The sequence below is a fragment of the Bison bison genome, unplaced genomic scaffold (genome assembly GCF_000754665.1).
Source record: "Bison bison bison isolate TAMUID 2011002044 unplaced genomic scaffold, Bison_UMD1.0 scf7180017864167, whole genome shotgun sequence".
In the NCBI taxonomy this organism is placed as follows: domain Eukaryota; kingdom Metazoa; phylum Chordata; class Mammalia; order Artiodactyla; family Bovidae; genus Bison; species Bison bison.
In genome coordinates this window covers 3,746,680-3,752,483 of record NW_011494739.1, presented here as the reverse complement: position 1 = coordinate 3,752,483, position 5,804 = coordinate 3,746,680, and the positions used below count along the sequence as shown (strand labels likewise).

The 5,804-nt window shown below is 55.4% G+C and overlaps 1 protein-coding gene across 1 annotated transcript in view; it reads right to left on the bottom strand.

Moving 5' to 3' along the window:
- The window catches only part of RBM38 (RNA binding motif protein 38), a 21,205-nt gene that overhangs the window by 1,674 nt on the left and 13,727 nt on the right, over positions 1 to 5,804 (bottom strand). The window lies entirely within an intron of this gene.

The following is a 5,804-nucleotide window of genomic DNA, read 5'->3' as shown; positions in this document are numbered from 1 at the left end:
CAGCCTGCGGGGCCAAGCAGAGAGGGTCAGGGTCGGGTGACAGAGCAGGGAAGCACAGCTGGCTCCAGGGTGGAGTGGAGGAGCTGGGACTGCTGGGCGATGCTGCGTCACCCTCCCGTGTCTCCACTTCCTCATGTGTAAAACGGGTGCAGCCTGAGCAATAAGGCTGCTCCCACCGCAGGGCCGTGGCACTGGCCATGCCCACAACCGGCACAGCACTCTCCCCAGCGACCCACAGGGATCCTACTGCCCCTCTTCAAGTCTGCACTCAAAATATCTCCTCAGTGAACCCCTCCAGGAAACCCCCTCAAACCACCCTACACCCCAAACACCATCCATTCCTGACAGGAGCAACAACATGACTTGGGGGCCAGGGGGAGTTTAAAAATGATTAGCAATTTCAGAACCAGCGCATCAAACCCAGCACAGGCCCTTCTGAGCACCAAGTCCCCATGTGATCACCCAGGGCACAGTCCATGAAGCCAGCCCTGTCCCCACCCCCACTTCCCTACTCATCTTCCAGCATCTCGCCACGCCCCCAAGTGACACCTACACAACTTACTTATCTCCCACATCCGTCTCCCCACCAACTAAAACGTCGGCCACCTATGAAATGACAACACAGACCTTGGCCCCCAGCACGGGCTCACCTGCTGAGTGAACGAAGGAAACGATGAAGAGAAGTATAACCAGATGGTGGTACTAAGAGCAAAGGTGATGGCCAAGCCTTAGGGACAGGGCTCAGCAGCCCGGTGGCCATGTCTCACGTAAGACAACTGGTGAACCTTCCCCTAGAGTGGCTCTCATAATTATCTCAGTTTACAACAGAAACACTGGGCTCAGAGGCACCTCGCCCACAGTACCAGCGTGGAGGGAACAGGATGTGGCCCCTGGGCATCAGTCTGAGAGCTGTGACCTGCACCTGGCACTCATCACACCTGGCAGGCTGCCCACTGTGGGTGCTGTGCATGCCGTGCACCCAGCCCTCCACCACAGGGGTGATCCAGCACATCGCCAAAGGGGAAAGTGAGGCTCGGGAAGGCAGTATCGGCAGGTGCCTGCTCTGAAAGCCAGCGCCGAGCCCCACGGCCAGTGTGCAGCAGCGCCCACGGCAGGGGTGGGCACAGAGCCACCAGGGCGGCCATCAGCTCCTCATCCTCCTCTCAGACCTGCTAGAGATATGCAGGACGGGGCCTCTACACCTGTAAGACAGGCCCGGAAACCCTGTCCCGCCACCCTTCCATTTCAAAGAGAAGCTGCTTGGAAAGCAAAAGGGAAAATGTTCCCTCCTGGGAATCCCGCAGGTGTGGCAGAGCCAGAAACTGGGACAGCTGGGGGACAGCAAGCAGGGCCCTGGAAGCCAGGTTCCCTCCCCTGCCAGGCCCTCAGCAACCGGGAGCCCTTGCTCCTGAAAAAAGACGGGGCTCAATGGGTCCCGGCCGCCCCCTTGGGAACACAGAAAAAGCAGAGAAACCCCAGTGTCAACAAAGCAGTGCCTGGGGTCCCCCAGACCAACCCACGGGTCAGCGGGACAAAGTCCAATCTCAATCTCAAGCCACTCTCCCTCTCCACATTGCTGGGAGAGAAAACCAGGCCACAGAACAGACGTGCTGTTTATGCAAAACTGTTACATTTATACTGAGCGGTGATAATGTTCACTAAAAAAATCAAATGTGTGTTTAAACCAGTGCTAAGGATGGGTGAGGTGGAATCGTATAAAACTGCCATTTTTACGGGTCCAAGAAGTTGACTGACAGCAACTTTATGTGGCCCGATGTTTTGAATGCAAAGAAAAGGCTGGGAAGGGGGCTGTGGAGGGGGTAGGGGGGCGAGCAGTTGGTGCATGGGGGTCTGAGTATCTCTGTGAGGCAAACGGACTCAAGGGCACAGTTAAGAGATGATAAGCACTATTCGCACCAGCCACAAAGGAGAAGCAACCCAAGCTCCCGTCCAAGGATGAATGGGTTTCCAGACTGCGGTGTATGCATGCCAAGGAATGTTATTCTGCCATAAAAAGGAGTAACACGCTGATACACACCACCACTGTGTGGATGACCCTTGAGGACACGATGCTGGGGAAAGCAGCCAGAAGTGAAAGGCTCTGGACTGCACAATTCCACTCATGGAAACCTCCACAGAAGCGAGTCCAGACAGAAAGTGGTCATAGGTGCAGGGGCTTCAGGAAGCAGGAGAGGGGAGGGGGTGCTAAGTGGTGTCCTCCTGGGTGACGCAGAAGTTCTGAATCAGATGGTGGTGATGAATACACAACTTTGTGAAAATGCTTAATGCCCTAAAATGGCAGATTTTAGGTTATGTGTACTTTACCACAGGGCTTCCCTCGTGACTCAGCAGTAAAGAACCTGTCTGCCAATGCAGGAGACACAGGAGATGTGGGTTCAATTCCTGGGTCAAGAAGATTCCCCTTGAGGAGAGTATGACAACCCACTGCAGTATTCTTGCCTGAAAAATCCCATGGACAGAGGAGTCTGGTGGGCTCCAGTCCACAAGGCTGCAGAGTTGGACAGGACTGAGTGACTAAGCACTCCCTCACACCTTACCACAATAAAAGCACACACACATAAGAAGCAATCCTGAGCCAGGGGTGAACCCAGTGAGGGCAGAGTTGAGGTGGGGATAGGTACCACAGCCTCGTGGACACAGCAACAAACCCTGCCCTAGGGGTAGGAGCCTGGGCACACCTGGCCAGTCCCAGAGCAGCCCCAGTTGCCCCGGGCCAGGAAGTTCTCACAGTGGATCCCCTCATCCCTGCTATTTGCCCTCCTAGGTGGCAGCACTCCTATGGTTGCCATGGCGACCCACTCCTGCTTGTCAGGAGGTCAGACAGCTTCCTGTAGGAACCTGCACACGGGCCCTAGGCCAAGCCCTCTCTCTCTTATTAGGGGTTTCTGCCGTCCACTCCCTCCTGCTTCTCTGGTGGGAACAAGAGCCCTGAACGGAGTTGGGCCTGGGTTCGAATTCCACCTCCGCCTCCCCAGGCTTCTCTCCTGTCTGTGGGTGTGCTCTGGGCAAGGACACAGTAGCGAGAAGACTACACAGCCCCTGGCCTCTCAGAGCTCGGAATCCAGGAGGAGGAGAGACAAACAAATATGCCAACCCACGAACCAGAGTCAGGAGTGGTCAGGGGAGGCTTCTTGGAGGAGGGGGCAGCTGCTCGGAGCCTGAGCTCCTGGTCCATCTCCCCCACTGGACCTCACATGAGTGGGTGGAGGCTCTACCGGCACCTTGCCCAGGCCCATGGATGGGGAAGGGGCTGGGCATTCGGTGCTGACAACAAGACAGAAGAGGGGCCACACCAACAGTTCCATTTCTTGATATCTAGTCTGCCTACAGGAAATTACCTAAGTATTTACACAGAAGTATATGAGGACTTGAGAATCCATAGAAAACACGTCCCTTATTTAAAAGGATATGTGATATGAAGCATATGAGTTGCCTTTTGGGTCTCAGCTTAATAACTTAACAATTTGATAATTTAATAAATTTGTAACAATGGAAACAGTGCCATCTATTTCACAAGATGGTGACAATTTTAAAAGCTATCATATATTTAAAAAACCAGGCAGGAAAAAAATAAAGCAGGACAGGAACTAATACCTGATCAATATTCTGCGTCTATTTCTTGGGTATCCACTATGTGACAGACACTTTGTTTTCACCCTCATGGAGCACTTTTATTTTCAGTCTAATTATAAACAACAACAAAAAAGGAGGAGCCTCAGCTGTCCAGACCCCTCCCTAAAGAGAAGCCAGTGGAAACACGACAGAGCGGGTCTTGGTGCAGTGCTCCAGAAACCCCAGCACATTCCTGAGGGTGAGGTTCTGGAAGTTTTGAGCGCAGAACTTCTGGGCTCAAACACAGAACACACAGGCAAGGACACCCCTGTTTCAGAGAGCAGACAGCCAAGTCTGATGGGCTCTGGGAACCTGCACTGGACAGGTCCCCGGGGATGCAGGTACACACTGCACTGCAGAAGCACCACCCAGACCAGGCACAAGCTGTCTGTGCAGGAGATGACAGGGCACAGAAATGACAGGATTCTGGCCATGCCTGCCGCAAGGGTGCCAGCCAGGAAAGCCAGCACGTGCACCAGGTTCCCGACAGTCCGCACCGTGGGGACCACGGAGCTGCCCTGCTGGGGATGCTCAGACATGGTGGGTGAGTAAGCTTCAGGTTGGGAGGAAGGGGGGTTCCCATTTCCTGGCCTGCAGGGACATTCTGAGTCTGCATCTGTTCATCTGTGTCCCTCAAGCACCCTGTCCCACTCTCCACTCTGTGAAAAGCCAAAGATAACATATGAAGCATTTCACAGCCAGAAAATAGGTGCTGATGTTGCCCCATTTCTCAGGAAAACTTAGGCTCCAAGAGGCCAAGGGACTGGCAGTCACACAGCCAGGAGACAAGAGCAGGGCTCTGCTGCTGCACAAGCCCTGCAGAGTCAAGGGGGAGGAAGCTATGGAGCTCCCCCCAACAGGGGGCTGGGCCCTTCAGATCTGCATTCAAGTTACAGAGCTTCCACGAGCCTGTTTTCCCATCTTTAAAACGGGTCTGGCAGAAGCTGACCTCAGGGCTTGAGAGCAGAGATCCTCTACCAGACCAGCATTTCTCAGCCACAGTGACTTCAACCCCAGGGGCCACTCAGCATGAATGTGACATTTCTGGTTGTCACCTGGAGGGTACGGAGTGCCACAGGTGGAGGCTGGGGACACTGCTAACATTCCACAGCACACAGGACAGTCCCCCTACAAAGAATTCGCCAGCATCATGCTGGGGTCAAGACCTGATGTAAACTACAAGGCAAAAGGTTGATACAAGGAGTTCTAACCACTGTCCCAACCAGAAACCCACACAGGGGGCTGGGGAGGAGGCCAGGTGGGAACCAAGGAGCCGAGCTGGCACATGAACACACTCAGGAAGGAACACACACACACACATATACGCACCCACCAGAATCTCCAGTGAGAAGGAAAACCCAGCCAAGCCAGCGGCTGGCCCCGTCTGAGCACAGCCCCCTGGATCCCTCCCAGGCCTACACACCACGAAAGGGGGGCGTCTTGGACACCGCACCAGGACACAGGGTGCGTGTGCCCAGTGGGTTCCTCGGCACTCCACCTGCCCCTCAGAAAGGTCAGCTACCACTGGCCTCCACGCACTCCATCTACAGGTTTCTGAAGAGGGCACAGGCTTGGCACGTTCTGTCCCCAGACTGGACATGCTTCTCTGTGCACAGGGCCTTTGCACCTGCTGTTCCCACTGCTGCCAGGCTCCTTCCCACAGCTCAATCACCTCCACAGAGGCCTTCCCTGACCACCACCCCCTCACCTCCTGCCCACCGCTGGCCATACTTCCCTACAGCCTCAAACCACTTTGTCATCCACCTGTCTTCCTAAGGGCAGGGACATGGCCTGGACTGCTCGATCCCCAGCACCAGCCGAGAGCCAAGGGCCTTGTTGGCACTGGGTGGAAAAGGGGCTTCCTCCAGGGCCCCGCTGCTTTCTGGGCTGGGAGTCTCGGCCCTTGGAAGGCAGCGGAAGCAGCAGCCTGACCTGGAATGGCCACTAGGGCCGGCACAGCTTTGCTCAGCAACTCACAGCCATGAACCCTGGGGAGGCAAGAACCACAGGCTCCGTTCAAGTCTGACTCTGCACCTATCAGCTTCAGTACTGTGCTGGGGGCTGGGACTGCCCCCTGTCCGCACCCCCAGGGACCTCAGCAGCACCAATGACCCCTCCTCCTCGAGCCTGAGGAAGGGCAAGAACATTCCACCCAGCCAGGATGGACAGAA